General features: G+C 36.3%; 1 protein-coding gene across 6 annotated transcripts in view; it reads left to right on the top strand.

Annotated features, from left to right (window-relative positions):
- Positions 1–1,350: 1,350 nt before the first annotated feature.
- The window catches only part of Osi24 (Protein), a 33,320-nt gene continuing 14,513 nt past the window's right edge, over positions 1,351–20,157 (top strand). The window contains exons 1-3 of one of the 6 annotated variants that reach the window (XM_017622035.1): positions 1,351–1,520; positions 1,853–1,967; positions 3,973–4,248. The gene's annotated coding sequence lies outside the window, so the exon portion shown is untranslated. Of the gene's footprint in view, positions 1,968–3,899; positions 4,249–8,139; positions 8,189–20,157 lie in introns of those variants that run through there. The other 5 variants (XM_017622037.1, XM_017622034.1, XM_017622033.1 and 2 more) reach the window with 5 other exon arrangements.

Raw genomic sequence — 20,157 nt, 5'->3', positions numbered from 1 at the left:
TGGATGAAATATACACTGGCACGGATAAGCACTTGTACTAGATATAGGCAACGAGCAGGCTGAAGAACTCACCAAAGAAGGTGCCGTATTTCGATACTACTATTCTGATAGAAGAGACGCTAATCTCCCTACAAGCTATGCATGAACGGCAGGCCCAGAAGTTGTGGACCAAACACACAACAGCAGGGCGGATGCTAGCTACTGGTTACAACTGTTAGTTTACTTCATACTCATTTAAATTTGCCCTGACCTGTGATAACATATTCAGGAGATTCGGAACGAATGAGGAGACACTGCATCAAATCGCTCTGTGAGTGTCCTGAACTCAGCAGGCTATGGATTCGTTTTCTGGGAGCAGATTTTTACCGAATCTAGAGGTAGCTGCCAAAGGGGTTACAAGAAGTGGTTACAATTTTCCAAGTGGATTGCGATGTTCTTCAACATTGTTCTTGCTCTCCAGATACAAGCTTCGTAAATTGGTGGAATTTTTCCGGTAATGCGATCGACCTTAATGGTATCTGCGGAGCCATGTAGTGGCTAGGCAGCTAACCCAACCGAATCTCACCTTGTCTTGTTTGAGTGATGGCACATCGACTTCGACTTTCTCGACTAACTACTTGGGTTCATCTTCATCTTCGTTTTAGTGTTGATTAGCAAGGTGGAAAAGAGTTCTTTCCAGAATTTAAGTATTTTATGGATGTCGCTAACTGAACACTCAATATTCATACATATGTGTAGGTGTTCATATCCGAGTACCACGATGCACTGCGTGACGTGCGTGCAAAACTTTCCAATACCAAATTTTCCAAGCGGCTGCACTTGAAACCTCCCAAACAGATAGTAAAAACTGAAACAACAAAAATAGTAAAATCAAATGACGCAGACGACAACAATGCGGCACACTTTGTCACTTCATTTTGGCTAGCAAACAAAAGATACGCGTACTAAGTGCGCCGGTGGCAAGTTGACAAATATGGAATACGAGTGAAAAATAGAAAAGGCACTTTGTCACTGTCAAGCGAGGCAACCAACCCGGCTAAAGTTAAGACTGTGCGAAAATGTGTGATGCAAAAAAAAAAGAGTTAAACTAAGAGAAAATGTAAGAGAGCAGCGCAGACGCAACCCGCTTGGTTATTCTTCAGCTCAAAAACTCTTTTTAATAAATTTAACACAACACAAAAGTCGCGCTTGGTTTACCGGCTGGCTTACCATTTTACCGTTTTGAGTCAACTCTTGTATACAGCGCGCCACCTCTTGAGTCGCATCATCAGGGCATTTACTTTGGCAGCAAGACTTATCTTAGCCAAGTCTGTTGTGTTGCAATACGGCTCAAAGTGATCAGTTAACGAGCTGACTTGAAACGCAACAGTCGCGTGTGCGCGGTGAAAGAAAATAAGCGAAAAGTGAGAATTAGTGAAACGCAGAATTAACTTCACAAAGTGACTTGCCTTGAACTTGGATTGGTGTTAACTATTAATTTTGGTTTGGAAGAAGCGCACTGGGTAGTAGCAGCCGAAGTGGTAATAGTGGCAGTGTCGTAAACCTGGTTTCAACCAAGCTAAAAACTAGTTATCGAGTGAGTGCATTTTGCGCTTGCGTGTGTGTTTGTGTGAATGTGCGCGTGTATGTCGCTGAACGAGTCGCGCTGCTACAATTCGATCGGTCGAAAGTGATCGCTCTGATTTCGCTTTTAAATAACTCGCATGCTACCGCTGTGGCTTCCGGCTTGGTTGGGGACTTCGTGCAACATTCTGTACAAATTGCAATATTTTGGATTGGTGCTTTTCTGCAACCCAAGTTTTGTTTTTAACTACCCATTTCGTTTTACACTCAATTTGACTTTCTAATTAAGCATGCCAATAGTCATCAGTGAAATTACGTGCCGATAGGTAATTGTTTTCGGCGCGTCGATGAATACGGTGCAGATTTTAAGTAGATAACAAAGAAAAACTAATTTGACAAAAAAGGTAATTAGCAAAAAGAATTGCTGGCTTAATGCTGTTGGAACTCGCTAATGATAGATATGTATTTATAATATAATAAAAATATAATAACAAAAATAATAAAAAAGTACTAATATAAATGTTAACCCTAAGGCATATTACAAACCAGGTAGTCGGATAACTTTTGACACGTATTATTTAAATTTTTTTTCCCTTAAAAAATTGGTAAATACTGCCCGAAATATGGGAGAAATCGAAGGCCTGCGATGGACAATATTTTCCGATTTGTCCATAAACTTTTTTGTTAAGCTCAACTTACGGTAGGTCCAACTAGTCGGCCCAAAGGGATTTAGCTGACATGTGAAGAGCTGATTGCTGTTGTAGGGAGTGTCTCTACATGCCGGACACTCATTGGCGATGTTGCAGTCGAGTCTGGACAGGTTACTGTTAAGACGGCTACAATATTCGGAACGTAACTGGGCCAAAGTAGCGGGGATCTGTCATGGTAGCTTAAGCTCCGAGTTTGTAATTGGTACTGATTGAGCTCCGATCACGGCACTCATATGCCGGCAGCCGCGGTAGGTGGTAACTCCCTATGATTGGCGTTGATTGCTCGTCGATTCGTCGTGAGGTCCAGTGGTTCGACGATGTATATGTGGACCGCGTCCAAGTGCTGCAGCTACCCAAACGCTTGAATGCAAAAGTCTACCATTCGGTTTTCACCTCTGAGTAGTGCGCGGTGATATCCTGCCGGGCAGCAGGTGGCAGACAGGTGACATTCTAGGGTGGTGTCCCTGGGGTCGATGTCTTCTTCAATTAGACAAGACTGCCCAGTGTGATGTAGGATTAACGCTAGGTATTCACCATTATCTCGCTCGCGGTCTTTACGGAGCACAATGTAGGCGGCGCAACTCAACAATATTGAGTTGCTGTGCAGTTTCATTTCTTGGATCGCAACTATCAATACGCCGTGGATTTCTGGAACTGCATTCAGTTGCAGCTCAGTTGTAGAAGCTTCGTATACCTTGGGAGGCTCGTCGCTTTGTGGGGGGTGAGAGAAGTGTGGGGTAGTCTACATTGGTCCTTTTGCGCTTGCTGGTTTGGTTGTTGCTGCCTGTTGGTGGATGACTGCAATGGTTGCGTTGGTGTCTGCGGCTGCAGTGCTCTACACTAGGGGAGGCGGTAGTCTGTTGTGCACTCGCGTGTGATGCGCAGTCCAGAGCATAGACGGAAGAGGCACCACCCAAGGCATAGATAAGTTAAATTTGGTTGATGACACATTCCGATATGCTCCGATATGTAATCAAGAGCTGCTGGTTGGCTCTTATACGCAAATCGGAGTGGGTGGTAGAATAGTGTGGGGGCGGTGGCGTGGAGAGTTTGACAGGGATCCTTCTTTTAGCTTACCTTTACAGACCAACGCAACGGACCTTCAAAAAACGTTTATTTTGGATTACAGTACACTTTTACGTATAAATATGTGCATAGGTACCTGGGTGCCTTGGTTGGTCATTAGTGTAAAAATATTTGGTTGGTAACACACTAGAGTTAATCAAAACGAACTGAGGTATATTTAAGAAAATACAAGTAAAAATCACTTTAGAGTTCATTTCTCCAAGCTGCAACATTCAGGTTAAAACATTTTCACTTTTCTGCTACGGCATTCGTTTTGAGTGAAAGGAGTGAATGAAATGGGCGCTTGAAATGCCGCAACAGCAGCAAACAGCACGCACTTCAGCACCCTTTCAGTTCGCTCGACAGCACGAAGTGGCATCCTTTTTCGTTTTATTTTTTACGTTGATTTATGTAGAACGTCATTTGAATGCAGCCGCAGGTATGTACATACATGTATATACATACTTGCATACTATATATGAGTGTGTATGTATGTATGCATGTCATATGGTGGCTCAAGCTGCATTTCATTTCTCCTTTCTTTGTCTTTCCACTTTAAAGTTTTCAAATTGCTTACGAATGCATTAGTATATGTATGTGTGCTTATGTACTCAGTTACGTAAACAAATTTAAGTATTCAGCGGTCGATTTATATGCGTTGCATGCACTTATCTTCACCGAAATAAACTTACATATATATGTACATATATGTATGCACAAACATATGTATGTACATTTAAAGTGCTCACCAAATGCATTAACTTGGAAAGTGAAATTTTTTGCGTAGAGCATTCGAAAGGTTACTATACTTTTTTTATTGTACCTACTTATTTACCATTACTGGAATATTGCAAAAGCACAAAACTACAAGGAATTTCGAAGAAGAAAGTGAAACATCGAAAAGGAAGTGGTAAGTAATTAAAAACATATTCATAGTTTCGTGTGAAAAATATGTAAAATTGTATTTCGGGCCAATTTTGTGAGACAAATTAATTGAAACATCTAAAAAAAAAACTAGTTGGTTACACTGAGGCAACAGTTTAGTTGCGTGGAAACTGTAAACAAACCATGTGTTGAGAGAAATATACTTATACTGGTTTCTCCAACTCAACTTAACTTAGTTTAGCCACTTTTTGGACTTAAGTCAAAAGTTAGTCTACGATTTACACAGCTTATTCATGACTAAGTCAAGAAAATTGGCTTAACTAAGTTAAGTTGAGTTGGAGAAACCAGCCCTTAGAATACGTAACTAAACTCACTCTTACTGTGGCTAACTAATTAGATGGGTGAAATTACGTCTAGAAGATCTTTTGTATACCTATTATTAGTCCCTAACCCTGATAACCCAAGGTACTACTACGTATCAGATTCCACAATAACTTTTAAAAGTACTTTCGTAGACGAATGATTTTCCAATATCGACAGAACTCAGAACTCAAAGAAAACCGTTTACTGCTCTATTCCTCTCTACTACGTACAAATTTCTTAATATGCATTCGAAATAAAATAAATTCTGCAACAGAAGTTTTGAAAATAATAACTGAAACTGCATAATTTTATGCGAGCTAAACTTCACTTCATTTATTTCAGGTTATTAACATCAAATTTAAATTTAGCTAAGGTATGCGTTAATATGTTTCGTGCATACAAGTATGTTTGTATGTACATATCACACGCTTAGTAATATAGAGAAATAAATCAATGTTTTTGGAGATTTTACATATAATGATAAGGAAAATATGCTTATCCGAATGCAGACATATGTTGGAAAAATTTGATGCAGCGCTGGTGTTTTCAAAGAAAAATCTTCCTATAACCTAAAAATATGTTTATCCAAAAAGAAGAAACTATTCCAAAGGATCATATGTTATTGTGATGAGTAACGAGCATTATTGCATTAGCTGGTCTTTAGTTTCAAAATCCTTGGAAAAACTTTGAAAGGGCTCTTGAAATAGGAACCGAGAACAAACAGTCCGTTCTAATGCAGATCCAAACTAAATGCCGTTATCGTAGTTTTGTTCCTAATCCCGCCTAAAAAACTAAAATGAAACCTTCGGGAGTGTTACAAAAACGAAAGTGGGTACAAAACTGTCTACAACATTCTCAATGGGAATTATATAAGGAGAAAACCATGTGGAACGTTCTCAAAGAAAAAAAGGAAAAAACTCTTCTCGAAACATTTCTAGGAGAACAAAATGGGAGCAAAGGTCTACAGAACAGGACAAAATTGTAACTAGAGTTTCAGTAACTTTCTGACAGAGAACGAAACAGGAACAAATATTCTCTTGCATTAGTTTGAAATGGTTGAATATTAAAATCAATCAAAAAAGAACTGAAAGATAAATATGCAAATTATGTATGTCAACAGAAGTCTTAAGACAATAACTTTTCTTGCACAGAAAGTATAAAAATGTCCCATAACCGTAATGACATATGATCTGGAAGTTGAAATAATTCAAACTTTCGTTCCCGTTTTGTTTTCTAGTAGAACGTTCCCAGAATTTTGTACTTATTTGATCCTCCTTGAAAATATTTTCGATACTTCCGTTCTCATTGAAATTTCGTTCTCAATATGTTCTTGTTGTATACGTTCTTGAGAGTTTGTTTCCTATTTTTCTCCTTCAGGGAACGTTCCCGCTAGTTTTGTTCGTATTTTGTTCTTTACGGAAGCGTTTCTGAACCTTTTGGTCTCATTTTGTTCCCGTTAAAACTGCCCTCAAAATTTTGTTGTTTGGTTCTTCCGCGGAATGTTCTCGACATTACAGTGCAGAACTAACCCAAACAGGAGCGGGTTCTCGCATATTTTCGTGCTTTCCTTCGCTTATGTTTGCAAATAATATATATGTAAACATCTGTAGAAAAAATTTCTTTGAAAAGAGTTAGGAAGCAAAAATTTTTTGTCAATTAATATTTAATCGCAGACTTCTAACTATTCATTAAGGGACACTTGACAACTGTGCGATGTGAACTCTTTGACCTATAACAAAATAACTTTGAAACAAATAAACCAAAGTATTTGTTTTTGGCTTAAAAGCGCTCTTTATTATATGTACAGTGGGCTTATACTCAAATATACAAAGCTATATTTTTTCTTTTCATGTGAGTTCGGAACTTAAATGTTCGTTTGCATAAATACATTTTTACCACGGTGGGGAAAATATAGCTTTCAGAATTTCAGCAGTCAAAAATTTTGCAAAACTTGCTAATAATTCGAAAAGACGAACCCATTTGAAAAAAAACGAAGGATATATTCGGAAACAGCGTTTTGAATACACCTCTGAAATAAGAATGCCGATTGCATGCCATTTTCACTCATGGCGTTTCGGCTTATTACCAAAAAAATTTTGCCTTCTCGTTTCCCTCTTCAAACAAGCACTAAGCGGCCAGTGGAAAGGAAATTTTTTTTCTTGTAGAAATGAAAACGCCATAAGAAAATCGTTGGAGCTTTGCAAAACGTGTATTGACAAGATTTTATTGTTTAGAACTGGCACGCAGTGAAATAGCCAACGATACTAAATAAGTAAAAGGAAAGTGCAGAAACAGTTTTAACGATGTCGATAACAATGAAATTCTCGCTAATTGTTATTTATTGTCCAAAACGCTTAGGTGATTGAAATTAACAATGTAAAGACTATGTGTATGGCTATGAGTTCCAAGTTGGTGTATTGCAAAGCATCAGCCTCTTTTATTTCTAAACTATAACTGATGCAAATATCCAATATTCGCAACCATATTCGAACGCCAACAGTTATAGTTTAGAAATAAAAGAAGCTGATGCTTTGCAATATACCAACTTGCAACTAAGTCCATGTTAAATAATACAAGTGACTTTTCTTGCATATAAACATACTCATACGCTTATAGAGGCTTATAAAGGACGCTTATTCATATGAGCGTGTGTTCTTTTGATACGAGTAGCTTACTCAACTGGCAATGATAATTAATTCTCGTCTGCATATTCGTCAGCAGTATGACCACCCGAAAGGGGCCATGCAGGGATACGTCAAACATTTTTCTACAAAGAAGTGTCATGCGAAATGAACTCAAAAAGAGAATACAAAATCCTTATAAATTTACCGAATGAGATCGATGAGTTCATGCAGAAAGCAAATACATAGATATGCACATTTACATATGTAGGTGTATGCTATTGCAACGTGGAATATTTTGTTTACCTGCAGAATTGCAAAGTTTATGAGCAAATAAACGATATACGAGATATGCGCAAACTTTGATATACATACCTACTAGGCAGTCTGGCGTATTTAGGATGTTGAGTGTGTTGTGCTTATGCCTAATATAAAACTACTCAAGGTTCGAAGTGTGTGTGGCTCAAAATAACCAAACCTAGCTACTGACATTGCATTTTCGTTTTCAAATAAAATATTTATTTCGAATGGCTCAATTTAATTCCCACTTCCTTTCTTCTCTAATATTCTGCCTTATCCTGAGTTTCGCCTGAAAGAAAATTCGCCCGAAAATTTGTCATCCGCCCATAGTAAAACTATGGAAACCAAAAGTGAAAAGTGAACCGGTTCGGAGAAAATTTAACTCATGATAAGGCTGATTATATTTATGTTTTGATGAATATTTGTTATGCTTTCAGGCAAATACTACTCGATTGATTTTGATGAAACTTTACAGTATTTACGGATATGTACCAAACTTGCAGTTCCAAACTTGCAACTGAAGATTTAAAGGTGTCTTTGTAGTTATCCTTCCAGATAGACATGTGGTGCCTGTCTAACAGGATGATATAATACAAACTTGACACGTGGTAGCTAGAAAAATAATAACACTGTGCTGGGACTAGGCCGTTGTTGAGTCGAACCCAATGGTGTCTCTAATGAGTAGATACGAGAAGGATACCTAACTGCTTTTTCGAGACCGGGACCATTTTATGGTATCCGTTAATCTTCTTCGAGGAGAGAACCTTGAGACTCATAGACAAGCCCATCTCTTCTCTTCATTAGAAAAGATATTATGATTTTAAACAGAAATCACATCAGGCAACTGGCTGAGTTCCTAATTATGATTACATAAGCACCGAATAGATGTTATCGGAGAGTTGGAGTTCTGCGTTGCGAACGATGCAACTTTAAAGCGCGTCCTTTTTCCCCATCCTACCTTGGCTAGACTAATTCATTTTAAAGCATTAATGGTTGAACCCTTTGTAATAATGACTTGTATCTCAGGCATACTCTGTAAAGATACAAAGGATCTTTCAGGTCGCAGTTTCTTTTTTTGTGCTGCACCCAAACACTTAACTAACTAACTAAAAACCTATATCAATATAATTTCGTCAGTTGTGTTGTCCAGTAAGTAATTAAATTTAAGCTGGGAATGAGTTTGCGCCTATAAAAGGACTCTATAAAATTGGCAAGACTTCTAACGCGGAATTACCTGCTAGCTTTTGAAATTTGACAAATGGGTGGCAATGTTACCTCAGGGGCGCACGACAGTCCCTACATAACAACAACAAGAAAAGCATGTTATTTCGCCGGAATCTTCGTCACACGGGACTGGCGTAAAGCATTACATCGTGAGACATAGTGGACGTCTGCTATTGCGTCTTCTCCACAGTAGTTGCATTTCCGGTTAGCGTTTGAATCGGTGAAGGTATATTTGAAGCACCCGTTCCTAGTAAAAAATATTGTCAAATAGAAAATCTAGGATGCAGCGTCGTGTCGAACTGCCCTTTGTTGCGTTGCTCCATCTATTCTGTGTGTTAGGGATAATTCCGTTCAGTTCTCTGCAAAAGTTTCTGCTTCATTTGCGCTCCAATTGACCACAAGGTCGGCGCTTTGCCCATTGTGTTAGATATGTTTTCGGTCTTACGTTATGCCAGGCGATGGAAATTACTGAAATTCGAAACAAATTCTATACAAAATGTATGAAAATATTTGGCGGTACAAATGCATCACAACTTTGTCTTTAAGCACTGTGGCTACTCATTCCCTAAAAAAGAGTCACCTTGATTATTAAAAGGGTCTTTATTAAAAAACGGTATGGAATTCAAAAGTGGTTGTCCAAGGCTATAAGCAGTAATAACGGGAAGTCCCCTAATTTTTTCGTCCCTTTGGAGAATTTTCGGATTTAATTTATCTATTCATTAGTGGCTGTTGTAGTGTTTGCAGTCGCTGGCCGTTATTTTAACAAAAATAATTTGCTTAAAGTGCAAATTAAAATCTCTAACTTTTTTAAAAATATTTGAAATGTAAATTTTTCACAAATATATGAATAATAAAGAGGTTTTTGTTTGTAATAATTACATTATGTTTGGTCGATAAAACTATGCGTTCGGTTATTGCCAAAATTTAGTTTTCGCGACAGCTTTGGTTTTTAATCAGTCGCGAATACCGAGCGTGCACTGTATATGATAATGCATTCATACTTACATATGTATTTGTATGCAGCTTTCATTTCTTTCACAAAATTTTGCATTTAAAATGCGAAACTTTGTTCGAAGCCAACGAAAATATATTTTGGCGAATCATCCGGCTTCGGTGTTTTGTTGCGAACCATTGAATGCGAATGTTTGTTATTCCATTTTATTATAGTTACCTTTATCTTCAGATTATCAAAACGACGCATTGGCGTCATATAACTTTAACGTATGTATGTATATACGTGTTTGTAAAACCGCACGTACATATCTATATATTCACATAAAATTGGCCCAGGCGTGGCTATAATATTTTCTTGGTTGCAGCCTTTTTATTGCTAATCACTAGTAGACAAACTCACTTGCAAACGAATTTATATAACACACTGTCTTCCTTTCTGATGAAGACTCATTCGGCAGCATCATGTTTATGACACTTTCATCTATTAAAAAAAAAAAAATTTAGTAAATACAAATAAAACGCTGCGGCATTGCGTGGTATGAAAGTTAAACAAAAATATAAGCGAAAACTCATAAGCAAGTTCACAAAAATAAGAAACAACAAATGTAGATACATATGTATATATTAGGGATGTGAATTTTTTCGATTTTTCCGATTCCGGGATTTTCGGGTTCTCGTTATTACAATCATTATTTTTCAACAACTTAACTCGAAAAAATTGCATCAACATTGGTTGAGAAGCTTTCCTAAAATATAATAAATAATAAATAAATGGGCTTGAAAACCTATTTTTTTATTTAAACTGAAAATTATTTCTTTTGTGGCTTTGCTTTGTTCATATTTCTTTTGTTAAATATTTACATAGTATAATTAACTGCATATAAATGCGCATTTCAAAATTTGTACAAAAATTTGTAAAAAAATGAAAAAAATGCTCACCAAAATTTCAAACATTTATTGAGTTTTAAGTATGCAGTTTTATAGCCCATTAAATCACAGTAGAATAAAGCGCATGTTTCAAGCAGCTACAAATTTTTTTTTTGATTCTGGAACATAAGTTCGTTGTATGGAAGAAAATTCGAGACACCGCCAGAAAATATACTTATACAAAATCAGGCCACTTTAATTTGCACTGTATCCTCTATAAATTAATGGGCTATAGATTTGAATACCTAAAATTTTTCTGAAAATTCTGAGTACAGTGTTTGAAATTTTGATGAATCTTTTTTGACATCACCATAACAACGAAAATATGGTAAGACTGCGTTTTTAGTATTTATCCCTGACGTCAGAATTTTTTTGAAAGAACTTTATAATTTCAAAGATTTGATTTACTCCAAAAAATATTCAAAAAATTCAGTGCAATGTAAACAGTAATAACAGTATGGGTTCCAAATGAAAGATAAAACTCTGTTGACTTTAAAATTAAAGGTTTACAAGTACGAAAGCGTATTGAAAATTTAATCAGTTTTATTTTTTTAAGTTAATAAAGTTAGAAGGACAAAATTCGGAGATTTTGTCGAGATTATATTAGTCCTTAGCGTATATTTTTTTTCAAGAATAAATATTGCAGAATTTTAAGGAAAATTTAATCTGTTTTAATTCTAAAAAATTGTTTCTTTAATTTAATCTCCACACTGTTTTTCTGCATTGAACTGATTTTTTTAAATCATTTTTTGAATTACTCATGTTTTCGCATTTCAAGGTACTTTTAAACATATCCTGACTTTGAATAAGAACTAAAACCGCAGTCTTACTTTAGTTGGCAGATAGTTTCGCGAATATATTGATTTGTTTGTATGTAAAATTGACAGTCGCACGGTGTTATAGTATGTACTAGACTTTCATAAAAAATTAAATATTACTTAACTAAAAGATACATAGCCAGAACTGGTCAACATAAGGCGTTTCTATTATTACAAACAGTGCAAATTACCAATCCCGAAAATACCCGCATTTTTGGAAAATAATCCAGGGTTTTGCGAGATTTAAAAAAGACTGAGATCGCGGGATTAACATCCCTAGTATAGTATATATGAACATAAATGTTGAAAAACTCGTAAAAACATAAAACCACCCCGCATATTTTGAAAAATTCATTGAATGAGTTTGCGCAGCAATAAAAGCAACACAGCATTAACGTCAACAACATCTTTCAAACTTGTTGTGCATACAAAAGCACATAAACATTTTAGCTCCACGCTTCAACTACCTGCAGTGAAAAGTTTTAAATTAATCTTCACTCAGCTGTTAATTATAAAGTCATCACCATCAATGACTGGGTTGGTGGCAGCAATTGAGTTTAGGTTCGAAAGCAGTGAGTCTGTTAGAGTGGGGCGTACTTGACCGAAACAATTAGTTACATTGGTTTTAGTGATTTTTCTTAATGAAGCCAAGTTTTTCGGAAAGTCTGAATTACATATGGGACATTCCATACAATATTTACTCGTCAGTATTTTTTTGGGGGTGAAATTGTAAGTCCAAATATTTAGCAGTAGGTATTTCACAATGCAGATAACTCCCGAGATTATGCGCAACCCGTTGCGCGCACCCTAATGCTATCTCGAACTGCTGTATCACAACTCTATAGAAAAAAAAGAACAACAACAGACGGAGTGAATCTTGCAGTCCACGAGAACACGCCAATATATTTAAGTTAGCTGATCTAACTTTATTTGTAAAATGGGACGGAATGAAATAAAAGTCACTTTGCCTTAGATTTTAATATGAATGCAGTTCTTTATTATTTTATTAATACGCCAATATGTATGTGCGTTTTTGCGCAATTGTCTTCCGGACGTGTTCCCGTGTTGTTTAAAGTCCTTTTCAAGCCTTTAAAAACAAATGATTCAATTCGGTTAAAAATGGACAATTCTAGCATTTTTCGAACAAAAGGAGTTTACAATTTCCCACTGTGCGTTGGTGGAAAATATATCGAGTACCCACTTAGTCGTTAGTCCATTATACGATGCGCAAAGTTCAAAGCATTCGGAATTTGATGATGAAAATAAAACTGAAGACAACGACTGTATTTTATCACCTTTTAAATGCATTTCTTTATTCTTTAACAAGGAGGCAACCACCAAGAATATAGAAAATTGCGCATACTTTCACCGTACATAATGTATAAATGTAGCCAATTGCATCCATCCATGTCTTCTTACTAGCAAACAATGCAACAAATGCAAGACATCGCTGGAAATCGCAAGAAAATTCCAACATTCATTCTTCTTTGAAGTTTTTTATTGAAAAGCAATCTTAGCTCAATCAACGTTTTTTTATATATATATTTTTTTTATTTAACTTGCTCTGTATGTATGGATGTTTGTTAGGGGCAAATCTTGCAATACATTTTTGACCTACTTCCCGATGACCTAGTGATTTGATTCATATTTAGAACGTATATTAACTACATGAAAAGGAATAACTCCACTAAAGATTTTGCCGATAGGTGGCGTACGAGTCGATATATTTGGTAATCCATTATTTATTGTCCGATTTCGTTCATATTTAGAAAGCTGGCTTTAAAAATAATTGTTTTTACTATTCACTTATTTTTAATTTTTTCTTGCTAAAACGCAGAATAAAATGTTGCAACAGCTTGTATACGTGCATATCTGAAATACATTGGTACCTACATACATACATACGTAGGGCGATTCATGAAACTTGGCGAAGTGGCAACGTTGCGAAAAAGAATTCACAACTCCGCACTGAAAATGTCAAAATTGTTGAAAATACCGCGCATAATTGAAAAAGAAAAGTTTTTACATTTATGTACGTTTCGAAGTATCTGAGCCCAGGTAAAATACTATGGCAATGTCGCAATTTTGTCGCAAGGCAGTTTTCATCCAAAAGTGGTTGCAAGGTGACAAATTTTGCAACAAATGCGATATTTGCCAACACTTTGCGCCGTTTTATGAATCCCACTTTCACAAATATGGCGAATCCGGCAGCGAGACTGAAGTGTCTTTGCTGTTGATGATTTTAAGTGACAATTATAACTTTATGAGGAAATGTTGACATTGTCAAGGGGAAATTGTCTCTCTAAAATGGTTTGGTATGTGCATGCAAAAAGCCGTACGTATATATTTATGTATTTGGTTTGTATGTGTCAAAATAGCTTTTCATTCAATACTGCCAAAATGACAATAAAATTTGCGTTTGGATTCATAGCCACGTTTATGGTTGAGTAAAAATTACGGTTATTTGGCTCGGTTGGGTGTGACATTAATTTAACGCTAAGTTTATATGTTTTGACTTTTTAAGGACTGGAAAGGGATTTCAATTAAAATGCTCACACTGTCATAAAAGGGGTATTCACACCGATATTGATATTTATTTTTTTTTGTATTGTTGGTTTCGTTAGATTTACACAAAAACAATATATACACACAATATAAGAATGAAGCAACGAGCTCGGTGTGAAGACCTCTAATATTTGCATTAACATATGGTGGATTATGGGACTGGTAGCGTTTGATTTATATTGATTTAAATATTGATTGCGATAATACATATGATACCTTCACAGTTAACCAGGAAATATATTATGAAGAAAGATTGATGCTTGGAATGTACTATATTTTTCATATTTTTTTTTTTTTGAAAAAGTACTATAAATATCTTAGAAAATGCTGACAACCCTATATCTTGCAGCTCCTAAATACCAAATTTTGTTTTCTACTTTAGTATCTAACAGCTCCTAAATACCTAAGTTTTTTTTACTTGAATATTTAAACGTCTCTAAGTGTTTAGGTATTTACTGCCCAAACTCAAATAATATGGTACTTTAAATACATAATTACTTAAGTATACCCATAACTGATTTAAAGTAAGTACCAAGTTTGGTTTTCTTTTCAATTCTTTCTGAATCATTATTCTCTTTCCACACCATCTTAGAAAATAGCAAAATAGATTCGGTGTTTTCTACAACTTTATTCGCATTAGATACTCGTACATAAAAAATATTTAGCAAAACCTTCAGAAATTCATTCTTTGAATTTTGGAAAAATTTCATTAAATTCCAAACAAAGTTGTACCAAATGTTTTAGAAACATGCCGATTTGCAAATTTAAAGTCGTTTCAGTATAAAGTATATACATATCTTTTGTTTAACACCCTTTTTAAAATATTTCACTTAAGTTGTTAAATTTGATTTTGAACTTCCAATCAGATGGCAACCTTCTTAAAAAATATTTTCGATATAAAACTTTATTAAGGCTCTCTCGTGCGACTCCCATATTAAAACATTTCACCAAACTGATTTTGAATTTATTAAAGCTGGAAACTCACTTGAAAAATATTTTAAACTACTCTCATTAAAAAGGCCTACTGCTATGGTGTTCTCGTTTAAAAAATAATAAGGAGTTTGGGTAGCTATTTTTGAAAAATTCTGTAGATTTAAGAAAAATAAAATTTTTTTGTTCACCAGCACGAATATGTATCGAAAATGCCATTTTAACTAAATTTCATTTTTTTTAAGGAGTTAGAAGGACGAAGTTCGATGATGTGGTCGAGTGTATATTGCTCCTTAACATATGTTTTTTTTTTTCAAAAATAAGTACTGCAAATTTTGAAGGATATTCAAGGAAAACATTTTAAATGTTAGCATTTTCAGCACCTGAATTTTCTCTTTAATTTAATACGCTTATTTACTGTTTCTATATTGCCCTGAATTTTTTAAGTAATATGTATTTTGAAGTAATCATATTTTTCCAATTTCAAAGACCTTTAAAAAGAAAACTGACGCCGAAGAGGAAAACTCAAAACGCAGCTTTGCTATATTTGGCCCATGGTTTCGCGAATATATTGAATTTTGTGTGTGTAAAATTGACTGTCGCACGGTGTTGTATTAAGAAAAATTTAACTAAATGCTTGTAACGTAGAAATATTTACAAAACGCAATTAACATAAAATGAAACCAAGAAAAGAAGCACACATCTCACAGACGTGCATATGTACATATGTATGTTTTTCTTCACACTACCTTCCAATATGTTTGTCAAATCAGGGTTAATTGTGACTGCGGTTAGTGAATTGGTGGGCATGTATTGTATGTATGTATTTATGTACATACGTGTCTTTAAGCATTTGCTTATTACTTCAAATGCTTTGTGATTGCCTGTTTGTATGAAAAATCTGAAAAGGTCGCAATAATCATTTAAGTATAAAAAATATGTTAAAAGCCCTTAAGTAGGGATTTAGTAGATAATGAACGTAATAAATAATTAATTTAAAAACGCTTCGAGGTAAACAATTGAAATAAGAAGTTTTTTAAGTTAAAATCAAAACAAACAACAAATAATGTGGGTAAGTACTACTTAAAGCCAAAGGGACAATACAAATATCTTAAATTGAAGAAATTTGCGCTATTATCGCAGGTGCTAAAATGGGGTCTTAATACCATAATAAAATAGTAATCTCTTTATTCGCATACATACAACGGAAATGCAAATGTGTTACAGCACGCTTCACAAACAAATTAACAAATTTTTATTAGCTTTACAAATTCGGTACACACAAACTCGAAAACACTATCAGTTCAATACGCCGTAGGCAAAATGGCAAATATTTTTGTGGCGCAAATGGACGCAACAATAAAAATAGCAACAAAACCGATTATCTATTCCTTGCCTTTATGGTTTATAAGTGAAAGTTTTTAACAAAGCTGTAATACTCTCACAGCTTCGACTGCTCGTACTCTTCTTTAAATATGCATATGTACGTATCGTCGTTTAAAGTACAAAACCGCGTATAGTCATTCTGTTAAACCGCGTAACTGACATTTGCTGCCAAAAATTGGATTTGCTCACACAAGCTCTTGGCTGAATCCCTAGGCCGGGGCCACGCAATGAGCGGCAAAGCGGCGAGCGGCTTAATTAAAACATATGAAATACTATTGAAGTGGCCATGCTCTGAGTGGCATTTCCGAGCGGCTTCCGCCACTTGCCGCTTTGCCGCTCATTGCGTGGCCTCGACGTTATCCATTCGTCCTGAAATATACTAGCCAGAAAGCCGATTGCTTTATAAAAAAATAGGACCATTTTGAAATATGACGGTTTTTACTCTCTAGAAAATAATTTATGCAACCTCAGTTACGCGGTTTTTTACTTTAAACGACGGTATGTATGCATGTTGATATGTTTTAGCATACAGCGCGTTTCTCTTAATTTGAACTTGGCGCTACCTAAAATCAAAAACTAATAACCAAATTATTGAGTTAAAATTCAAAGCAAACAAATGCCGGCAAATGCTTGCAAACAAGCCGGTAAAATTTGTGAGCAATTCTCAGAGTATTTGAAATTGAGTTTGAGTGTTTTTGTTTGACTGAGGAACTCAAATTAACTATGTTGAGAAGTAAATATTAATCTTGCAAACAATCCAAATTTAAAAGAGAATGTGGGTTGTTTTATATAACGAGCTTTATTTGCGATTATATTGAGCCCTATTTGCGATTTTATCGTAAGTGATCGTAAGCATTTTTCGAAAATGCCGTTATATGACAGGTGGGCGTGGTTACCGTCCGATTTCGCTTATTTGCAGCAACATCCTACCTTGTATAAAGGGCAACCTATACCAAATTTCGTTGGGGTATGTCAAATTTGCTCGAGTACATCGTGTACAAGGACAGACGGACAGTCAGACAGATATATTGTTTAATCGTCATCTCCCTTCATTCCGAGCAACTCGATTCACTCTCCAGCAACCGCAAAGCGTCCTCAGCTTTCACCATTCACGGGATCCATACCATAGCCTTCGGTATCATGGAGATAAGCGCCCTATTAACCACCTCTACCTGCGCATTATCCTGTCTTTGGAGGCTCTGCACAACTCTTTTTGAGTCCTCTTCCCGGCACTTCATGCATCTTCCTCATTAAATACCTGGCTCAGCAGTTCCATCTCTACAGGTTTCCACTTTTCGGTGATCATCTGTCCATAAAGCTCCAGAAGTGCCACCGTCAGATACTGCCTAGCTATCTCACTCAGCTTCGCTTAAAGGACGGTTATCGTCCGCCTGTTCTACAGCCCTTACACACGACCCGCCGCTTGCTAGCCCAGAGGCTCATAGCATCGCCGACTTGCCGTCGTTTGCCTTCCTTACAACTTTGGACTTTGGCCACCTTTATCCTTGCCGCTTTTGTGTCGCTTGCTGGTGGGTTTTTCGCCTTCCGCCGATCTCGGCCGCTTCATCCGGTATGCACACTTGGCGTGCGCCTCCCCTATACTTTTAGCGTATCTAGGGTCACCGCATGAGCATCTTCCACTTCTCTGGCCCAAACCACTCAGTTTCCTGGCCTGTAGGGTCCACTATGGCTCCTAGGCGTTGAATAATGTTGAGGGCCGCTCTGTATTGCTATAGGGCTCTTTTCGCCTGGGGACTCATGCGAGCGACATACTCTCTCCCGGTCTACTTTCTCTTCCACTGTCTTCTTCTCCTCTTCTTGCTTGGATTTTTTGTTTAGGTTTTCATTCATCTTGGTCGTATGACCAGCTGCCCGACGAGGCGGATGCAGTGTTCAAAAATATTTGTGGGGTAAATGTTGTTCACCGTAGTAGATAGCGCCCCTTGACACGGCAAGGCAAATGTTACTTCCCGCGGCGGTCCGGTGTCAGAAAGGCTCCGTAGGCTAACTGGGCTATTTAGGGACCCCCACCCTAGACGATCAGGAAGAACATGACACCTTGATCCGGCCCCTGTAGATATACCTCATAACCATGATAAAAGACCAATTCCGTATGACAGAGCTATTTATGAGTTTAAGCACACAGCAATGATCCCAGATCTAAGATGTTGTTATTTTTCCCGTTCATTTTGTCGCTGACTTTAAACTTAATTTTCTGAATTAAGGTTCAAGGCTGGTAAGGGACCGTTAATATTTTTCATCTGCTTTGTTTCTTTTATGTTTACGTTTGTTTTCTTTTTTTGGGTTTTTTTCATAAAATGCTTTCCTTTGTAAATGCAATTCATGCGGCTTCATGAAATTAAGTATAATTTATACTTTGTTCGTCAACTGATCCACTTTTCACTTAAACAAATCACATTTTTTGGATGTAATTATGTTTTCTTCACGCTGCCATTGCATAGTATGTTTGGAAGTAGACAATTTTAGCAGTGAAAAGAATTTGCATGCAAATAAGATTTTGTTTGCGAAACGTATAATAAAACCGCGGGATATGTACATATTTATGTATGTCAGTACTGGTAGAGCAAACCCAAAGAGAAAGTAATGCTCATAGCGTTCCTAAACAACACTGTCAGCATTACAAAGCTTTTAAGTGGGACGGGAAGTTGCACAGAAAATAAAAGAATTTAAAAATTATAGTTATACATACACCAGATTCACTTGAATAGGCGTTTGCTTTTAGGTAACAAGGCTACATCATAACTTTCCTTAAAAATTTCCGACTGAAAATTCTCTATTTAACGCCGTGATTTCTAGAGTCTGGCAAATTTCTTCAAATAAGATGGGTGTCACGTCATATAGGTGCCTAGTCCAATTAAAACTACCAAAAGCATCCAGAAGAGATATTTTCAATAGCAGTCACTTCTTGGCGAGCAATGGCTCCGAGGGCATTTCAGTCATGGAAAAACGCTCATTAGGGCTAGGACTCTCTGTATATTGGGATACCCGTTCAGATGTTCTCAGTTAATCGGAGCGAAAGCTCGAAAGCTAAAATTTTAAAACATCGTTAAAACTCTAGTACTCTTTGAACAGCTAGTCAAGCTTGCAACCGTACCAATTATTTAGTCATGTGCAAGTTACGGCTAATTGGTGCGTAACAGCATTCAAAGCACTTCAAAGAATTTTTTTGGTCAAGTAATATTAACTAAGAACACAAGTAAACTTGACAATTTACCGTATAAGACAGCGTAAACCAGTTATAAGATGCACGTTATTCGATACACATACCACATATTCATCTACATATTTACATGTGTATTTACCCATTCATTTGGACGTGACAATGACCCGCCTGAACATGACTAGGCTAAATTATATAACAACCGTTTTGTATTTGTTGGCTAAGAAGACATTTTGAGTAATTTTAGACTATTTTAAATACATAAGAAGAAAGAAAAAAATAAATAAAAGCACGCTGGCCGTCTATTGTTATACCTATAGTAAACAATGCAGCTTAAACGAAAACCAGTTTAATTTGAACACAGCGTAGTACATAAAAAACAAGTAAGAAAGTCTAAGTTCGGGCGGAGCCGAACATTAAATACCCGGCGCAAGTATTAAATATGTTTTTTCACCTTTCCGAAACCTTCAATTCAATTTTGAGTAAATTAGCGTCCTTCAATTTCGAAATATTGAAGTTTCAAGCATTTCTGAAATTTACCGTTATATGAGAAGCGGCCGTTATTTTAGTCCGATTTCAATAATTTTCAACGTTTTGCTTAGATGTGGCAAGCACAATAACCACACCGAGTTTGGTACAAATTGGTAGAACGGTTACCGATATAC

Source organism: Rhagoletis zephyria, unplaced genomic scaffold (genome assembly GCF_001687245.7).
Source record: "Rhagoletis zephyria isolate East Lansing unplaced genomic scaffold, Rhagoletis_zephyria_1.1 Rzeph_scaffold_02681, whole genome shotgun sequence".
Lineage (NCBI taxonomy): Eukaryota > Metazoa > Arthropoda > Insecta > Diptera > Tephritidae > Rhagoletis > Rhagoletis zephyria.
This window is presented reverse-complemented; position numbering and strand designations above follow the sequence as displayed.